The following is a 22,198-nucleotide window of genomic DNA, read 5'->3' on the forward strand; positions in this document are numbered from 1 at the left end:
TCAAATATCATTTCCCCAACTAGTTCTGCCATCACAAATTTCATATTAAACCATTCACTAAAGAAGGTCAGTTCTGAATAAATTTTGATTTACACTTTTCTCGACCTTGCACCTGAGTAATTCAATTTACCAAAGAGAATTTCCTTCTCTAACTGGGACAGTGCATAATTCCAATAATCTTTATATCAATCCGATACTTCACTGGCTCTGACTTTACTTATCAGCTCATTTTCAATCTCTGGTCATACTTATAATTATTCTATCATTGAACTCTTTGGGTTCTCAACTGGAAACTTATTCAATACAAATCTCATGAAATTCCATTATAAGTACCACTTCGGTAAGGGGGAGGGGTTGTAGGACCTCTGACTCGACTTTCTTACACATACACATATGACATAACTCCCATCATCATAGCAACATCATCAAAATCATGTCATTCATTCAGGCAATGCAACATTCATGTGGCTTACACAAATTTTCGTATTGTCCATTTAGACAATATACTTATGCATACATTCTATGTTTTCTAGATAGCTTTACTTATCCATTAATTTAATTAAATTAATTCATGCTCATGACATCATATAAGGCCAAACAAACATAGATATTTGCATCACAATCACAACATTCATTTCGTGCATCATCATGTACATATCATTACAATCATATAATTCAGTCCAACAATTTAACATAGATAAGTTCATTCCATTATAATCCTTTATCTCATAAAAATTATATATCATTAGCATTCATCAACATTAGACGACCAAATCAAGACAAGGACATTTTCATTCGTATCATAATATTATGACTTTTATTCATACCTCTACTACTTTATATTTATTCCATTCATCTTATCAAGTAAGCCACATACACTACATCATATGAGCATTAAGCAAATATGAATATTTATCACATATGTATCATAAACTTTTATTAATACTTTTCTGAACCGAGACTTATCATAATCATAATTTTACTCAAATACCTTCACATAACATTGAACATGGTCGGTGCAGCTCGGTTGGAGAGTACCCTTTCTAAATAAGACGGTACTCATACGCGTCGGAAGACATCACACTATCACAGATCAGTGGCATGTATAGCTAAACTTTTACACATGCTAGGTTAGTCCGAGAACCGGCTAAACCTACTCTGATACCACCAAATGTAACGCCCCGTACCCGAGACCATTGCCGGAGTCAAACACGAGGTGTTAACGGACTTAATTCATTACTTAAACAGCTCATACAATTCATTTTAAAATTTCCAAACAAGCTGGCTAACTGCATCACAGTCGCTTTAAAAATCATATCTAGAGTTCCAAAACTCAAAATCCAATTCCATAAATTTTTCCTGAAACTAGACTCATATATCTATCTGGTAATTTGTTTCTAGAATTTTTGGTTAGGCCAATTAGTACAGTTTATTAGTTAAAGTCTCCCCTGTTTCAAGGTTTGACTACTCTGACCTTTGTGTATTACGAATCAGATATCTCGCTATACAGAGTTTAAATGACTATGCCCTTTGTCTCTAATAAAAATAGACTCAATAATAAATCTGTACATATAAAGTATGACTTCTAATTATCTTTGTAAAATTTATGGTGAATTTCCAAATTCAGAACAGGGGATCCAGAAATTGCTCTGGCCCTGTTTCATAAAAATTTAAACATCTGATAAAATATAGCTCATATACCTGTTTCGCTTCTTCCATATGAAAATAGACTCATCAAGCTTCGATTCCATAACTTACTAATTATTTAATTCCATTTCTACTATTTTTAGTGATTTTTCAAATTCACGTTACTACTGCTGTCTGAATCTATTTTATGGTAAATTTTACCTATTTCATGGTTTCCATGGATTAGCTAGTAATTTGACATACATAACAGCAAATATGATCATGATTAGCCATTCCAATGGCTAATCATTACCAAGCATTTCCATACCACTCAATAACCATATCATAAGACCATATATACAAAATGATTATAATGCTATACATGCCATACTCAAAATATGCAAGCCATTACACCAAGATGGTATACGGATAGTGTGAGCATGCCTCCGATCATTCTCGTTTTCCGAGCTGGCTTGTCAACAGTACAAGGAATGAAAAGGAGGAAGTAAGCATAAATGCTTAGTAATTTCACATGCAAATAGCAAGTAACATAACCATATAAGCAAACATAAAACATCATTTGCATAATCATCACCAAGACATTCATATCACATTTTCATTTATCATCTTACCATATTGTTGTTATATCGAGTTTTCAACCCGAGGGTTAAGTACATACCTGTTCAAAGTATCCATTTCACAACACTTACCAATACGTCCCTTTCATCTTGAGGATTCCTCCATTTGAGTAGAACTTTACCCGTTGAACACATCGGAATATAATTCGGATACATGGAAAGTTTGCACATAAGTGCTACATATGTAATCAAGAAATCATGTAACCCGCCCCTAAGTGAACTCGGACTCAACTCAACGAGCTCGGGCGTTCGTATCCATAAATGAACTCAGACTCAACTCAACGAGTTCAGATGCCTAGTTAAATCTCACGAACTCGGACTCAACTTAACGAGTTCGGTCATTTGCATCCATAAGTGAAGTCGGACTCAATTCAACGAGTTCGGATGCTCAACCATCCTAGTGACATGTCACTTGTATCCTAATCTATTCCTAAGGTTCAAACGGGCTTTTTCCCTCGACCTCACATTTGCCGTCTTCCATGGAATATCGGAACCGATACTCGGTAGCAATTCATATTTATCAAGTAGTAAACATAATTTGCATATTACTCAACATTAACCACAAAGCATAATATTTCACAATTAAAAATCAGCATATCATCATATCATTTAAATAACATAAAAACATTTAAAATAATAACTATGTTACCAACATTTACATATGAACTTACCTCGTATGCGAAAATAGCTACTTTTACCATTTCGTCCAAAATTTGGTATTTTCCCCATTTTAGCCCGAATTTTAGTTTTCCTTGCTCTATCATTTAAAATATAGTCTAATTAGGACTCACATTACTCAAATTGACCCAAAATCATATTTTGGAAAAATTACAATTTTGCCCCTAAACTTTTGCATATTTACACTTTTGCCCCAAAGCTCGTAAATTAAACTTCAGCCTATTTTATTATGTTTTATGACATGCTGATCATTTTTCCCTTCTATGGCAACATCAAATTCTCACTCTAACATGTACTTATGACTATTAGGTATTTTTACCGATTAAGTCCTTTTGCTAGTTTTCGCTTAAAACCGAGTAGCACAAGTTGTCTAACATAATTTAAAACCTCATATTCTATCATAAAACATAAAAATACACAAATTTCACCTATGGGTATTTTTCCAAATATAAACCCTTGGTTAAATTATTGCTAGCATAAGCTTAATCGAGCTACCGGGACTCCAAAAACGTAAAGAACTTGAAAAACGGGGCTAGAATGGACTTACAATCGAGCTTGGAAGTTTGAAAAACCCTAGCCATGGTTTCTCCTTGCTATATTCGGCCATGGGGTTGAAGATGAGCAAAATTGGCTTTTAATTTTGTATTTTAATTCATTTTACCCTTAAATGACCAAAATACCCTTACTACTAAACTTTCCAAAAATTCCATCCATGTCCAATTTTTGTCCATAGACTTAGAAATTGGTAAAATTGCTATGTAAGACCTCCTAATTAATATTTCAAAACAATTTCATACTAGAAACTTCTAGAATGCAAGTTTTGCAAATTATTCGATTTAGTCCCTAATTTCAATTTAAGCACTTTATGCATAAAATTTCTTCACTAAATTTTCACACAATCATGCAATCATATCATAGACCGTAAAATAATCATAAATAATTATTTCTATCTCGAATTTTGTGGTCACGAAACCACTATTTCGACTAGGCCCAAAATCAGGATATTACAACTCTCCCCCCTTTAGGGATTTTCGTCCCCGAAAATCTCACCAGAAAAGTGGTCTTCACTTTTAATCTCATATTCGGTGCCGAAGAACTTGCACTTAGACTGTACCTCCAATACATCTCTTCAATTTCTCATATGATCTAAAAGCTTACAGTCTCAACTCTCAACTGTTCTTAAATTTTCAACCCTTCTCAGTTTCCCATGATATCATGACATAAAACCCGGATCTCAACTTGATTTAATGGAGACCGGAATTCCAAGAAATCCAACAATCAAAGAGACCTGAAATTCCATGAATCTGATAAGTAGGAATTCATTCAATATAGATATGATTTATAGATCTCGCCAAACATTTAACAATAGGATACATCACATTTTCCTCTTTCCGCTGTGGAAATAATTCTAATATGGCCTCAAGAATAATCCTTCTTATTTCCATCCCAATATCAACACTGACAAGAATAATTTTGATAGATCCCAATGCTCGGCTTTAACCCCTTTAACAACTCCGATTTTATGTAACATCGAATGCTCTAAACTATCACATTACCTCACTGTCTTGAAACACATCACAAACTATTACTGAAAGTCAGGAAGTCTTTGCTCAATGTAGACTAGTCTAGTTCAGACGCTTCAGTTACCAATATTCTCATCTATCCGAACTCTGTCAACATGTAATAAACTTTTCATCTTTCACAAGATGGAAACCTTATCATTCGTAGTGACTTAAACTAATATTCAACTATTTCTAATAAATATACACTTCTCGTTCAAACTATTTACTCTTTTATCCGTACAAAATGAAATTCTATTATCAGACTTGGGAAAAATAATCCTGACATAATTGTCACATGAAATCTTTCAAATAAATAATTTACCATACCGACTGAAACTCGTGCTTTTATCACCTATGCGTTTACTGATGTCAAATCCTTGCACAGAAATTAGAAAAAATCCCAATACTAAAATCACCACATTACCAAGATCAAATTAGAAGTATAGTCATATTTGACATGATTATCACGAGCTGAAGAACCCACTTCGAACATGAGTCGTAATTGACAAATTATGGAAAAAAGATAACAAAAAAACCGAATAAAGAAATCCAAGATACAGAAACCCGGAATAAAGAAATCCAGAATAAAAAGATCCAGGATAAAGAAACCCAAGATACGATACTATGCCGGAGAATCGAAAACCAAACTCATAGAGAAAATACAGAATACCCCGATAATTCTTCAAAGAAAGAAAGTCCAGAAGAAAACATCATTTAATCCTACTAAAATCAAATATAACAAGATCAATATATCTTCCCATACATATATATCAGATGAAGCATCAAGTAGAAGAAACAGAATCATAATATCATACGTATTCTCTCATCAATTCTATTAGACGAAATGAACTAGAATACCCGATGAAATAGAGCAATATAAATTATAAACCAGTCAGACTACCAATGCTTTCATCCAACACCAGAATTAGAAGACATTCCCATATAACAAGAATTTCTTCAGAAGATCAATAGCCATAGAAATATTTCTGAGAATGGGTAAACACATAGAAAATCTCAAAAGAGATTGCTAAATCTGTCCAGTCATAACTGTCACACTCAGATAGTTCACATTTCAAATATCATTTCCCCAACTAGTTCTGCCATCACAAATTTCATATTAAACCATTCACTAAAGAAGGTCAGTTCTGAATAAATTTTGATTTACACTTTTCTCGACCTTGCACCTGAGTAATTCAATTTACCAAAGAGAATTTCCTTCTCTAACTGGGACAGTGCATAATTCCAATAATCTTTATATCAATCCGATACTTCACTGGCTCTGACTTTACTTATCAGCTCATTTTCAATCTCTGGTCATACTTATAATTATTCTATCATTGAACTCTTTGGGTTCTCAACTGGAAACTTATTCAATACAAATCTCATGAAATTCCATTATAAGTACCACTTCGGTAAGGGGGAGGGGTTGTAGGACCTCTGACTCGACTTTCTTACACATACACATATGACATAACTCCCATCATCATAGCAACATCATCAAAATCATGTCATTCATTCAGGCAATGCAACATTCATGTGGCTTACACAAATTTTCGTATTGTCCATTTAGACAATATACTTATGCATACATTCTATGTTTTCTAGATAGCTTTACTTATCCATTAATTTAATTAAATTAATTCATGCTCATGACATCATATAAGGCCAAACAAACATAGATATTTGCATCACAATCACAACATTCATTTCGTGCATCATCATGTACATATCATTACAATCATATAATTCAGTCCAACAATTTAACATAGATAAGTTCATTCCATTATAATCCTTTATCTCATAAAAATTATATATCATTAGCATTCATCAACATTAGACGACCAAATCAAGACAAGGACATTTTCATTCGTATCATAATATTATGACTTTTATTCATACCTCTACTACTTTATATTTATTCCATTCATCTTATCAAGTAAGCCACATACACTACATCATATGAGCATTAAGCAAATATGAATATTTATCACATATGTATCATAAACTTTTATTAATACTTTTCTGAACCGAGACTTATCATAATCATAATTTTACTCAAATACCTTCACATAACATTGAACATGGTCGGTGCAGCTCGGTTGGAGAGTACCCTTTCTAAATAAGACAGTACTCATACGCGTCGGAAGACATCACACTATCACAGATCAGTGGCATGTATAGCTAAACTTTTACACATGCTAGGTTAGTCCGAGAACCGGCTAAACCTACTCTGATACCACCAAATGTAACGCCCCGTACCCGAGACCATTTCCGGAGTCAAACACGAGGTGTTAACGGACTTAATTCATTACTTAAACAGCTCATACAATTCATTTTAAAATTTCCAAACAAGTTGGCTAACTGCATCACAGTCGCTTTAAAAATCATATCTAGAGTTCAAAAACTCAAAATCCAATTCCATAAATTTTTCCTGAAACTAGACTCATATATCTATCTGGTAATTTGTTTCTAGAATTTTTGGTTAGGCCAATTAGTACAGTTTATTAGTTAAAGTCTCCCCTGTTTCAAGGTTTGACTACTCTGACCTTTGTGTATTACGAATCAGATATCTCGCTATACAGAGTTTAAATGACTATGCCCTTTGTCTCTAATAAAAATAGACTCAATAATAAATCTGTACATATAAAGTATGACTTCTAATTATCTTTGTAAAATTTATGGTGAATTTCCAAATTCAGAACAGGGGATCCAGAAATTGCTCTGGCCCTGTTTCATAAAAATTTAAACATCTGATAAAATATAGCTCATATACCTGTTTCGCTTCTTCCATATGAAAATAGACTCATCAAGCTTCGATTCCATAACTTACTAATTATTTAATTCCATTTCTACTATTTTTAGTGATTTTTCAAATTCACGTTACTACTGCTGTCTGAATCTATTTTATGGTAAATTTTACCTATTTCATGGTTTCCATGGATTAGCTAGTAATTTGACATACATAACAGCAAATATGATCATGATTAGCCATTCCAATGGCTAATCATTACCAAGCATTTCCATACCACTCAATAACCATATCATAAGACCATATATACAAAATGATTATAATGCTATACATGCCATACTCAAAATATGCAAGCCATTACACCAAGATGGTATACGGATAGTGTGAGCATGCCTCCGATCATTCTCGTTTTCCGAGCTGGCTTGTCAACAGTACAAGGAATGAAAAGGAGGAAGTAAGCATAAATGCTTAGTAATTTCACATGCAAATAGCAAGTAACATAACCATATAAGCAAACATAAAACATCATTTGCATAATCATCACCAAGACATTCATATCACATTTTCATTTATCATCTTACCATATTGTTGTTATATCGAGTTTTCAACCCGAGGGTTAAGTACATACCTGTTCAAAGTATCCATTTCACAACACTTACCAATACGTCCCTTTCATCTTGAGGATTCCTCCATTTGAGTAGAACTTTACCCGTTGAACACATCGGAATATAATTCGGATACATGGAAAGTTTGCACATAAGTGCTACATATGTAATCAAGAAATCATGTAACCCGCCCTAAGTGAACTCGGACTCAACTCAACGAGCTCGGGCGTTCGTATCCATAAATGAACTCAGACTCAACTCAACGAGTTCAGATGCCTAGTTAAATCTCACGAACTCGGACTCAACTTAACGAGTTCGGTCATTTGCATCCATAAGTGAAGTCGGACTCAATTCAACGAGTTCGGATGCTCAACCATCCTAGTGACATGTCACTTGTATCCTAATCTATTCCTAAGGTTCAAACGGGCTTTTTCCCTCGACCTCACATTTGCCGTCTTCCATGGAATATCGAAACCGATACTCGGTAGCAATTCATATTTATCAAGTAGTAAACATAATTTGCATATTACTCAACATTAACCACAAAGCATAATATTTCACAATTAAAAATCAGCATATCATCATATCATTTAAATAACATAAAAACATTTAAAATAATAACTATGTTACCAACATTTACATATGAACTTACCTCGTATGCGAAAATAGCTACTTTTACCATTTCGTCCAAAATTTGGTATTTTCCCCATTTTAGCCCGAATTTTAGTTTTCCTTGCTCTATCATTTAAAATATAGTCTAATTAGGACTCACATTACTCAAATTGACCCAAAATCATATTTTGGAAAAATTACAATTTTGCCCCTAAACTTTTGCATATTTACACTTTTGCCCCAAAGCTCGTAAATTAAACTTCAGCCTATTTTATTATGTTTTATGACATGCTGATCATTTTTCCCTTCTATGGCAACATCAAATTCTCACTCTAACATGTACTTATGACTATTAGGTATTTTTACCGATTAAGTCCTTTTGCTAGTTTTCGCTTAAAACCGAGTAGCACAAGTTGTCTAACATAATTTAAAACCTCATATTCTATCATAAAACATAAAAATACACAAATTTCACCTATGGGTATTTTTCCAAATATAAACCCTTGGTTAAATTATTGCTAGCATAAGCTTAATCGAGCTACCGGGACTCCAAAAACGTAAAGAACTTGAAAAACGGGGCTAGAATGGACTTACAATCGAGCTTGGAAGTTTGAAAAACCCTAGCCATGGTTTCTCCTTGCTATATTCGGCCATGGGGTTGAAGATGAGCAAAATTGGCTTTTAATTTTGTATTTTAATTCATTTTACCCTTAAATGACCAAAATACCCTTACTACTAAACTTTCCAAAAATTCCATCCATGTCCAATTTTTGTCCATAGACTTAGAAATTGGTAAAATTGCTATGTAAGACCTCCTAATTAATATTTCAAAACAATTTCATACTAGAAACTTCTAGAATGCAAGTTTTGCAAATTATTCGATTTAGTCCCTAATTTCAATTTAAGCACTTTATGCATAAAATTTCTTCACTAAATTTTCACACAATCATGCAATCATATCATAGACCGTAAAATAATCATAAATAATTATTTCTATCTCGAATTTTGTGGTCACGAAACCACTATTCGACTAGGCCCAAAATCAGGATATTACAACTCTCCCCCCTTTAGGGATTTTCGTCCCCGAAAATCTCACCAGAAAAGTGGTCTTCACTTTTAATCTCATATTCGGTGCCGAAGAACTTGCACTTAGACTGTACCTCCAATACATCTCTTCAATTTCTCATATGATCTAAAAGCTTACAGTCTCAACTCTCAACTGTTCTTAAATTTTCAACCCTTCTCAGTTTCCCATGATATCATGACATAAAACCCGGATCTCAACTTGATTTAATGGAGACCGGAATTCCAAGAAATCCAACAATCAAAGAGACCTGAAATTCCATGAATCTGATAAGTAGGAATTCATTCAATATAGATATGATTTATAGATCTCGCCAAACATTTAACAATAGGATACATCACATTTTCCTCTTTCCGCTGTGGAAATAATTCTAATATGGCCTCAAGAATAATCCTTCTTATTTCCATCCCAATATCAACACTGACAAGAATAATTTTGATAGATCCCAATGCTCGGCTTTAACCCCTTTAACAACTCCGATTTTATGTAACATCAAATGCTCTAAACTATCACATTACCTCACTGTCTTGAAACACATCACAAACTATTACTGAAAGTCAGGAAGTCTTTGCTCAATGTAGACTAGTCTAGTTCAGACGCTTCAGTTACCAATATTCTCATCTATCCGAACTCTGTCAACATGTAATAAACTTTTCATCTTTCACAAGATGGAAACCTTATCATTCGTAGTGACTTAAACTAATATTCAACTATTTCTAATAAATATACACTTCTCGTTCAAACTATTTACTCTTTTATCCGTACAAAATGAAATTCTATTATCAGACTTGGGAAAAATAATCCTGACATAATTGTCACATGAAATCTTTCAAATAAATAATTTACCATACCGACTGAAACTCGTGCTTTTATCACCTATGCGTTTACTGATGTCAAATCCTTGCACAGAAATTAGAAAAAATCCCAATACTAAAATCACCACATTACCAAGATCAAATTAGAAGTATAGTCATATTTGACATGATTATCACGAGCTGAAGAACCCACTTCGAACATGAGTCGTAATTGACAAATTATGGAAAAAAGATAACAAAAAAACCGAATAAAGAAATCCAAGATACAGAAACCCGGAATAAAGAAATCCAGAATAAAAAGATCCAGGATAAAGAAACCCAAGATACGATACTATGCCGGAGAATCGAAAACCAAACTCATAGAGAAAATACAGAATACCCCGATAATTCTTCAAAGAAAGAAAGTCCAGAAGAAAACATCATTTAATCCTACTAAAATCAAATATAACAAGATCAATATATCTTCCCATACATATATATCAGATGAAGCATCAAGTAGAAGAAACAGAATCATAATATCATACGTATTCTCTCATCAATTCTTATTAGACGAAATGAACTAGAATACCCGATGAAATAGAGCAATATAAATTATAAACCAGTCAGACTACCAATGCTTTCATCCAACACCAGAATTAGAAGACATTCCCATATAACAAGAATTTCTTCAGAAGATCAATAGCCATAGAAATATTTCTGAGAATGGGTAAACACATAGAAAATCTCAAAAGAGATTGCTAAATCTGTCCAGTCATAACTGTCACACTCAGATAGTTCACATTTCAAATATCATTTCCCCAACTAGTTCTGCCATCACAAATTTCATATTAAACCATTCACTAAAGAAGGTCAGTTCTGAATAAATTTTGATTTACACTTTTCTCGACCTTGCACCTGAGTAATTCAATTTACCAAAGAGAATTTCCTTCTCTAACTGGGACAGTGCATAATTCCAATAATCTTTATATCAATCCGATACTTCACTGGCTCTGACTTTACTTATCAGCTCATTTTCAATCTCTGGTCATACTTATAATTATTCTATCATTGAACTCTTTGGGTTCTCAACTGGAAACTTATTCAATACAAATCTCATGAAATTCCATTATAAGTACCACTTCGGTAAGGGGGAGGGGTTGTAGGACCTCTGACTCGACTTTCTTACACATACACATATGACATAACTCCCATCATCATAGCAACATCATCAAAATCATGTCATTCATTCAGGCAATGCAACATTCATGTGGCTTACACAAATTTTCGTATTGTCCATTTAGACAATATACTTATGCATACATTCTATGTTTTCTAGATAGCTTTACTTATCCATTAATTTAATTAAATTAATTCATGCTCATGACATCATATAAGGCCAAACAAACATAGATATTTGCATCACAATCACAACATTCATTTCGTGCATCATCATGTACATATCATTACAATCATATAATTCAGTCCAACAATTTAACATAGATAAGTTCATTCCATTATAATCCTTTATCTCATAAAAATTATATATCATTAGCATTCATCAACATTAGACGACCAAATCAAGACAAGGACATTTTCATTCATATCATAATATTATGACTTTTATTCATACCTCTACTACTTTATATTTATTCCATTCATCTTATCAAGTAAGCCACATACACTACATCATATGAGCATTAAGCAAATATGAATATTTATCACATATGTATCATAAACTTTTATTAATACTTTTCTGAACCGAGACTTATCATAATCATAATTTTACTCAAATACCTTCACATAACATTGAACATGGTCGGTGCAGCTCGGTTGGAGAGTACCCTTTCTAAATAAGACGGTACTCATACGCGTCGGAAGACATCACACTATCACAGATCAGTGGCATGTATAGCTAAACTTTTACACATGCTAGGTTAGTCCGAGAACCGGCTAAACCTACTCTGATACCACCAAATGTAACGCCCCGTACCCGAGACCATTGCCGGAGTCAAACACGAGGTGTTAACGGACTTAATTCATTACTTAAACAGCTCATACAATTCATTTTAAAATTTCCAAACAAGCTGGCTAACTGCATCACAGTCGCTTTAAAAATCATATCTAGAGTTCCAAAACTCAAAATCCAATTCCATAAATTTTTCCTTAAACTAGACTCATATATCTATCTGGTAATTTTTTTCTAGAATTTTTGGTCAGGCCAATTAGTACAGTTTATTAGTTAAAGTCTCCCCTGTTTCAAGGTTCGACTACTCTGACCTCTGTGTATTACGAATCAGATATCTCCCTATACAGAGTTTCAATGACTATACCGTTTGTCTCTAATAAAACTAGACTCAATAATAAATCTTTACATATAAAGTATGACTTCTAATTATCTTTGTAAAATTTATGGTGAATTTCCAAATTTAGAACAGGGGATCCAGAAATTGCTCTGGCCCTATTTCACAAAATTTTAAACATCTGATAAAATATAGCTCATATACTTATTTTGCTTCTTCCATATGAAAATAGACTCATCAAGCTTCAATTCCGTAACTTATTCATTATTTAATTCCATTTCTACTATTTTTAGTGATTTTTAAAATTCACGTCACTACTGCTGTTTGAATCTATTTTATGATAAAATTTACCTATTTCATGGTTTCCATGGATTAGCTAGTAATTTGACATACATAACACCAAATATGATCATGATTAGCCATTCCAATGGCTAATCATTACCAAGCATTTCCACACCACTCAGTAACCATATCATAAAACCATATATACAAAATGATTATAATGCTATACATGCCATACTCAAAATATGCAAGCCAGTATGCCAAGATGGTATACGGATAGTGTGAGCATGCCTCCGATCATTCCCGTTTTTCGAGCTGGCTTGTCAACACTACAAGGAATGAAAAGGAAGAAGTAAGCATAAATGCTTAGTAAGTTCACATGCAAATAGCAAGTAACATAACCATATAAGCAAACATAAAACATCATTTGCATAATCATCACCAAGACATTCATATCACATTTTCATTTATCATCTTACCATATTGTTGTTATATCGAGTTTTCAACCCGAGGGTTAAGTACATACCTGTTCAAAGTATCCATTTCACAACACTTACCAATACGTCCCTTTCATCTTGAGGATTCCTCTATTTGAGTAGAACTTTACCCGTTGACCACATCAGAATATAATTCGGATACATGGAAAGTTTGCACATAAGTGCTACATATGTAATCAAGAAATCATGTAACCGCCCCTAAGTGAACTCGGACTCAACTCAACGAGCTCGGGCGTTCGCATCCATAAATGAACTCAGACTCAACTCAACGAGTTTGGATGCCTAGTTACATCTCACGAACTTGGACTCAACTCAACTAGTTCGGACATTTGCATCCATAAGTGAACTCGGACTCAACTCAACGAGTTCGGATGCTCAACCATCCTAATGACATGTCACTTGTATCCTAATCTATTCCTAAGGTTCAAACGAGCTCTTTCCCTCGATCTCACATTTTCCATCTTCCATGGAATATCGGAACCGATACTCGGTAGCAATTCATATTTATCAAGTAGTAAACATAATTTGCATATTACTCAACATTAACCACAAAGCGTAATATTTCACAATTAAAAATCAGCATATCATCATATCATTTAAATAACATAAAAACATTTAAAATAATAACTATGTTACCAACATTTACATATGAACTTACCTCGTATGCGAAAATGGCTACTTTTACCATTTCGTCCACAACTTGGTATTTTCCCCATTTTAGCCCGAATTTTAGTTTTCCTTGCTGTATCATTTAAAATATAGTCTAATTAGGACTCAAATTATTAAAATTGAGCCAAAATCATATTTTGGAAAAATTACAATTTTGCCCCTAAACTTTTGCATATTTACACTTTTGCCCCAAAGCTCGTAAATTAAACTTCAGCCTATTTTATTATGTTTTATGACATGCTGATCATTTTTCCCTTCTATGGCAACATCAAATTCTCACTCTAACATGTACTTATGACTATTAGGTATTTTTACCGATTAAACCCTTTTGCTAGTTTTCGCTTAAAACCAAGTAGCAGAAGTTGTCTAACATAATTTAAAACCTCATATTCTATCATAAAACATAAAAATACACAAATTTCACCTATGGGTATTTTTCCAAATATAAACCCTTGGTTAAATTATTGCTAGCATAAGCTTAATCGAGTTATCGGGACTCCAAAAATGTAAAGAACTTGAAAAACGGGTCTAGAATGGACTTACAATCGAGCTTGGAAGTTTGAAAAACCCTAGCCATGGTTTCTCCTTGCTATATTCGGCCATGGAGTTGAAGATGAGCAAAATTGGCTTTTAATTTTGTATTTTAATTCATTTTACCCCTAAATGACCAAAATGCCCTTACTACTAAACTTTCCAAAAATTCCATACATGTCCAATTTTTGTCCATAGACTTAGAAATTGGTAAAATTGCTATTTAAGACCTCCTAATTAATATTTCAAAACAATTTCATACTAGAAACATCTAGAATGCAAGTTTTGCAAATTATTTGATTTAGTCCCTAATTTCAATTTAAGCACTTTATGCATAAAATTTCTTCACTAAATTTTCACACAATCATGCAATCATATCATAGACCTTAAAATAATCACAAAATAATTATTTCTATCTCGAATTTTGTGGTCACGAAACCACTATTTCGACTAGGCCCAAAATCAGGATATTACAGCTTTAGACATGCCCGTGTGTTTAAACTGTGGCAAAACAGGACATACATACTGATTTAACCACACGGCCACAAGACATGCCCGTGTGCCTTGGCCATGGTCAAAACTGACTTGGGTCACACGGTCGACCACATGCTCGTGTGTCTAGCCCGTGTACCCTTCGAAATAGCCACACACGCCCGTGTACCAAGGTTGTGTGCCTTACACGGCCACCAGACACTACCGTGTGTCTAGGCCATGCTCGAGACTGACTTGAATAGTTAAATTACAACAGACACAGAGTCGAGACACATGCCCATGTGCTCAATTGTGTGAGGTGAAATTAGGCTTGGTTTCAGCCACAATTTCCACCTAACACAAGCACTTCAAAACCATAACATTTTAGCATCATTTACATACATTCATAGGCAACCAAATCAATCAATTCATACATATTGCATAACATCCAAATACCATCAAATTCACTACCACAACCTAAATATACCAAAATCATTAAAACTCACATAAGTTTCAAAAGCATAATTTCATCATCTTATCACTGATACGTGATATTCGTGACTGGTTTTAAATATTTATAATTAATTGTTCTTGAAACTAACTATTATCATGATGAAGGCAAGTTTACCTATCGAATAGTAGTATAGCATTAACAAGACCAAATTGTCGAGCCCAAAGGAACCAAGAGTACTAGTAATTACTTTCTTTTTATTATCTAGCCTAAAAATTAAAAGATTTGTTTATCTAGACTAATTAACTAAACTAAGAGTGCACAGAGAGAAATTGGGGAAAAGCTTTTGGGAAAATTCGATTTATTAAGATAATACCCGAGGAAAAATCCACCTAGACTTCACTTGTTATTTGACTCTGAATCAGACAATTCATTCATTTGACTTGATCCGTAGGAATCCCTAAGTTATATTATTATCTCTCTCGAGACTAATAACGTCTAACCCTAGGTTGATCTCTAGGCATGCAATCAACTCTGCTTAATTATGACAAATTTACTCTTAGATAGGGACTTTTGCTCCTCTGAATAAGTGCATTAACTCGAATCAATATCCTGGAATGTTAAGACAAGAACTAAGAACACATAATTAAGAACAAGTCAAAAATTTATCATACAATTCAGATAATAATAACAAGATCCATCTTAGGGTTCACTCCCCTTAGGTATTTAGGGGGTTTAGTTCATAATTATAAGAGAAAACATCTCAGAAGAATAATGAATACATAACATAAAGAAAATCCAAAACCCCTGAATGGAAACTGAAGGGAGATCTTCAGTCTTGACGATGAATCCGGCTTCTAAGATGGATCAATCGGCCTCCCTTGAGTAATTCCTTGCCTCCTACTCCGTGTGTGTGTTCTAGGTGCCTCCTCAGGTATTTAAATAGGCTTTAGAATGCCTAAGAGCCCTCAAAAGTGGCCTTTTCTGAATAGGACTATACTTGGGCTTGATAGGGACCCGCTCGTGTGACACGCCTGTGTGCGATTGCTCCAGCCCGTGGTCAAGGCTGTTAAATAGGCACGGGTGTGTAGTCTCCCTGTGGAAGTCGTGCTTCGATCCTACCAAATGGACATGGCTGTGTAGCTTACTCGTGCGAGGAAGTCCAGGCCATGTTGATTTCCCATGTCGGTCCATTTTCTCCGCTTTCGGCCCGTTTTTCGCTCTTTTTACTCTCCTATGCTCACCTAAGTATAAAACATGAAATTAAAGAATTAGGAGCATCGAATTCACCAAATCTAAGGAGAAACCATCCATAAATGTGCTAATCATGGGATAAAAATATGTATGGATTACGGTTTATCAAATACCCCCACACTTAAGCGTTTGCTTGTCCTCAAGCAAAAGCCTCAACTCACAATCAAAATAAATTCTTCTCAATTTATAATCCCTATAAATAATATCTCAAAATAATCCATAAGTAATCATACATTGAAAATTCAACTAAAAGGACATCAAAGTTTCAAACATTCCAAGTTATGCATTTTATCACGAAAACATAGGTGTCCCCCCTCATCTAAGTAATCACCTTTGATCAAAATATCACAGAGTTTAACATCCTCACTAAAGATTCACTCAAATCACTCGAGGTGTTTAAGGACATCAAATAAAGCACTCATTAGTCAATATGAAATGTTATTACTATAGGCTTGCATGAAAATCAAATCTCCCCGTGGTCAAGGCTGTTAAATAGGCACGGGTGTGCAGTCTCCCTGTGGAAGTCGTGCTTCGATCCTACCAAATGGACATGGCTGTGTAGCTTACTCGTGTGAGGAAGTCCAGGCCATGTTGATTTCCCATGTCGGTCCATTTTCTCCGCTTTCGGCCCGTTTTTCGCTCTTTTTACTCTCCTATGCTCACCTAAGTATAAAACATGAAATTAAAGAATTAGGAGCATCGAATTCACCAAATCTAAGGAGAAACCATCCATAAATGTGCTAATCATGGGATAAAAATATGTATGGATTACGGTTTATCAAATACCCCCACACTTAAGCGTTTGCTTGTCCTCAAGCAAAAGCCTCAACTCACAATCAAAATAAATTCTTCTCAATTTATAATCCCTATAAATAATATCTCAAAATAATCCATAAGTAATCATACATTGAAAATTCAACTAAAAGGACATCAAAGTTTCAAACATTCCAAGTTATGCATTTTATCACGAAAACATAGGTGTCCCCCCTCATCTAAGTAATCACCTTTGATCAAAATATCACAGAGTTTAACATCCTCACTAAAGATTCACTCAAATCACTCGAGGTGTTTAAGGACATCAAATAAAGCACTCATTAGTCAATATGAAATGTTATTACTATAGGCTTGCATGAAAATCAAATCTCCACCACTATATGTTGAGATGATACATAAATCAAAAAGGTCTTTAGAGGGTTGTAACATGGCTTTGGTTAGAGGGTGTGGTCAGAAGCTGAAAGAAAAGGTTAGAGCCGAGATTAATTTAAAAAAATCACCTAACTAGAAAAATAACTAATTATCAGTTGAATACAAATGATCTTCTTCTCAGAATATGGAATTAACACTCAAGCTCAAAAACGATGAATTACTATTAATATGTTTGTAAGTATTTTTTTTAAGAACAAGTCAAATAACATAGAACTTAATTATTGCAATGAAGAATAAAACATAGCTAAGCAATTAATTGAAATCAAATCTCGAAAAAAATAGGTATCAAATTAGGGGATTTCAACAATAATGGGTTATGAGTTAATATTAAGGGTAAATCAATTAATGGCTTGTTAGGCTCAAAAGGGTTCAGTAAGGGTTAATTATGAAGGTAGGCTTTTGTGGTGTGAGTGGGTTAAACCTAAGTGCCTTTATCATCTCGACATATCAAATCAAATGGTGTGGTCTTGACATGCATAATCAAGCAAGTTCTAGAATAACAAATCAATAATGACGCACTCATAATAAAAGTGAGCATGAAATAAATAACATATGCTCTAAAGGCTCAAGATCTCAAAAAAATTATGGCTTTTTGATGTTTAAACTTGTGAATTTCAACTCAAGATAATATCTAAACTTGGGCAAACAACCTAAAAAATTTTTAATTCTCAAAAATCAACATATCATGCTTGATTCCCTAATGTCTTAAAGTTTAAATGATCAATGCATAAATGCCTATGTTTTAATTCAAGATATATCAATAAAAATCATAACTTAATCAAAATTCATTCTAATAGTGGTATGAGAAGATCACATGAAAACAAGACAAAATTCAGGGATTCCTGATAATGATATAAAATACCCCCCACACTTAAGATGTACATTGTCCTCAATGTATAAGGATAGATATATTGAAAAATATATATCTATAATCATAAGATAGGGAGAGAATTGAAACTTCCTGAATGATGACTGAACTCCTTGAATTGGAGTTATGGAGAATAATCAGCCAAGGCAATGATGAGAGTGGAGGAGGATACTCCGGTGGTGGTAGAGGTTCATTAGTACATAAGTCCTGTGCCAAAAGAATGTTATATCTGGTAGTAGTTATGATCGTGGTCGAGCAGGACATGGTAGTCATAGAGAACCTTTTCCAGTGGAGTTTTAGTTCCTATGTGATGATAAGCTTTGGAGCTCTTTATAACTGTGATAAAATCAAGAACTTTTTAGGAAATATAAGGAAGCATAATTACTCGTAATGAAATAGCCGAATAAAAATTATAAAATCCCATGATAAAATAGTATTAAAGTAAATAAAAAGTAATTTCAAAATATAAAGATAAAAATAAAATTTTAAAAAAGGTTTTTATAAAGAAATTGGGGCACACGGCCGTGTCAGCCGGTACGTTTCGTGGCTTTCGAAATTGGGCGCACTAGTGAACACGGCCATGTTGCACGGTCGCGTCATTCTTTGTTCGCTTCTCTCACAGCTGTGTATGTAGGCGGATGCCCGTGTTGTTTTAACAGGCTCGACCACGGTCGTGTCGCACGCCCATGTTAATTTGGTAGGATTGCCTACGGCCATGTCGCACGGCCGTGGCAACTTATCGGATCCCGTGTTGGGGAAATATTTTTTCTCTATTTTCACACAGCCGTATCGTAAGGCCGTTTTTCCTCCCGTGGTACGTGTACGGCCTACGGCACACCCCTGTGCCTGGCCGTATGGTTCTGGAAATCTTGTGTTCAGTGACTCAGTAGTGAATTAAATGTTAAAGACTAAAATTTAAAAGGAGTTAACATCGTTAGTGCTCGGGTTACCTCCCGAGAAGCACTTATTTATAGTCTAAGCTTGACTTACCTTTCTGTTGCATGGTCATGGTGGTGCGAGGAGTTTAGACTCCTCATCCCTGCTATTAATTTTATCAACATAAGGTTTAAGACGAGTACTGTTTGCCTTAAAAGTGCCAAATTTGGGATGAATTACCTCGACTGTTCCATATGGGAAAATACTGAGTACCGTAAGAGGGATTGCTCCGTTAGGTTCGGAAGTGGCAATACGAGGGTCTGCTGCATCTAGTAGTACTTTGTCTCCAACCTTAAGTTGATTTGGTGAGATATTGAGCTCCTCATGGCATGGTTTTGGCTTATTGTGTGTCCTCGGTTTATGTGTCCACCATTCATCTAGTTCCTCAATTTGCAGCCTTTGTTCTTCATAGATAGGTCCTTTGTTGTTATTTGAACATGATTCAAGTGTGTTCTTTGAACGTGTTTCCTGCCAGGAAGGTTTCACCACATGATCTATTTTAATAGTATGATTTATACAACCACCTTCAGTGTTCGACGCGCTACTCAAATTAATAGCTTGAAGGATGACTGTTTCGTCTCCCACACGAAGTGTGAGTTCACCTATGCTAACATTAATTATTTTCTAGCAGTTGCTAAAAAGGGCCTCCCTAAAATTAAAGGAAAATTAATATCCTCTATGTCTAAAACAACGAAATCAACTGGGAATATAAATTTGTCAATTTTAACGAGTACATCTTTAATAATACCCCTAGGAAATCTGATTGTTTTATCGGCTAATTGAATACTCATCCTAGTTTGTTTGGGTTTCCCAAGACCTAGTTGTTTAAACATTTTATAAGGCATGACATTGATACTAGCCCCTAAATCAGCAAAAGTATTATTAACATCTAAGCTACCAATTAAACAAGGAATCATAAAACTCCCTTGATCTTTTAATTTGTTGGCCAGCTTATTTTGTAGTATGACTAAGCGAACCGCATTTAGTTCCACATGCAACGCCTTATCCAACTTCCGTTCATTTGTTCAAAGCTCCTTTAAGAATTTGACTGCGTTCGGCATCTGCGAAAGAGCTTCAATAAATGGTAAGTTAATATGTAATTTCTTTAAAAGTTTAAGGAATTTACCGAATTGTTCATCTGAGTGGTCTTTCCTTGTCGCATTTGGGTATGGTACACGTGGTTTGTACTCTTTACTTGCCTGTTTTTGGTCATTATGGTCCACCTCACCTTTACCCTTACTTACCACAGTTTCTTACCTCGATTCTGGTTCAGGTGCAACTAGCCCTTCCTCATCTTGAATGGTAATTGCGTTGAGTTGTTCCCTTGGGTTAGATTTAGTGTTACTCGGCAGGCTACCTTATGGTCGTTTAGATATTAATTTGGTGAGCTGTCCTATATGAGTTTCAAGCCCTTGGATCGACGCTTGTTGATTCTTAAATGTTGTCTCAGTATTCTAAAAATGAGTTTCTGACACCGAGATGAATTTTGTTAGCATCTCCTCAAGGTTTTGTTTTTCCTCTTGTTGGTAGTGTGGTTGTCAGAAGCCTGGAGGAGGTGGTGGTCTCTAATTTCCTTGGCCTCCCATGAAAAATTTGGGTGGTTCCTCCAACCCGCATTGTAAGTGCTACTATAAGGATTATTTTGAGATCGAGGATTATTACCCTTGTATTTTAACTGCTCGTTCTCTATGTTGTGGCCATAGGTTGGGTATTCTGAATTGCTTGATCCACCTCCACTTGCTTCGCACTGCATTACTGGGTGACCCTATGAAGAACCAAGTAAATCGTCAATATTTTTATTCAAAAGTTCTACCTGATTAGAGAGCATGATGACTGAATCGACATTAAAAATGGCAGCTGTTTTCATTGGCTTTGTCCTCACGACTTGCCACTGATAATTATTCAGTGACATCTCTTCTATAAATTCATAAGCATCCTCAGGTGTCTTATTATTGATAGTTCCACCAGCAGCTGCGTCAATCATCTGTCTAGTCGAAGGATTCAGGCCATTGTGAAATGTTTGAACTTGTAGCCAGAGTGGTAACCCATGGTGAGGGCACCTTCGCAAAAGGTCCTTGTATCTCTCCCATGCATCAGAGAGTGTTTGTAAATCCATCTGCACAAAAGAGGAGATATCATTACGTAATTTGCCTATTTTAGCTGGCAGAAAATATTTTAATAAAAATTTTTCGGTCATTTGTTCCTAAGTAGTGATTGACCCTCATGGTAATGAGTTCAACCACTGTTTAGCTTTGTTCCTCAATGAAAAAGGGAATAACCGAAGGCAAATGGCATTATCAGAAATGCCATTGATTTTAAAAGTGTCGCAAAATTCTAAGAAATTCGCCAAATGAGCGTTTGGGTCCTCGTCCTACAAACCATCAA

General features: G+C 34.6%; 1 non-coding gene across 1 annotated transcript; it reads left to right on the forward strand.

Moving 5' to 3' along the window:
* Positions 1-21,855: 21,855 nt before the first annotated feature.
* Positions 21,856-21,962, forward strand: LOC121211529 (small nucleolar RNA R71). Its single transcript, XR_005906753.1, has one exon. It is a non-coding gene; the product is annotated as a small nucleolar RNA R71 (small nucleolar RNA).
* Positions 21,963-22,198: the final 236 nt, after the last annotated feature.

The sequence above is a fragment of the Gossypium hirsutum genome, chromosome A12, assembly GCF_007990345.1.
Source record: "Gossypium hirsutum isolate 1008001.06 chromosome A12, Gossypium_hirsutum_v2.1, whole genome shotgun sequence".
Taxonomy (NCBI): Eukaryota; Viridiplantae; Streptophyta; class Magnoliopsida; order Malvales; family Malvaceae; genus Gossypium; species Gossypium hirsutum.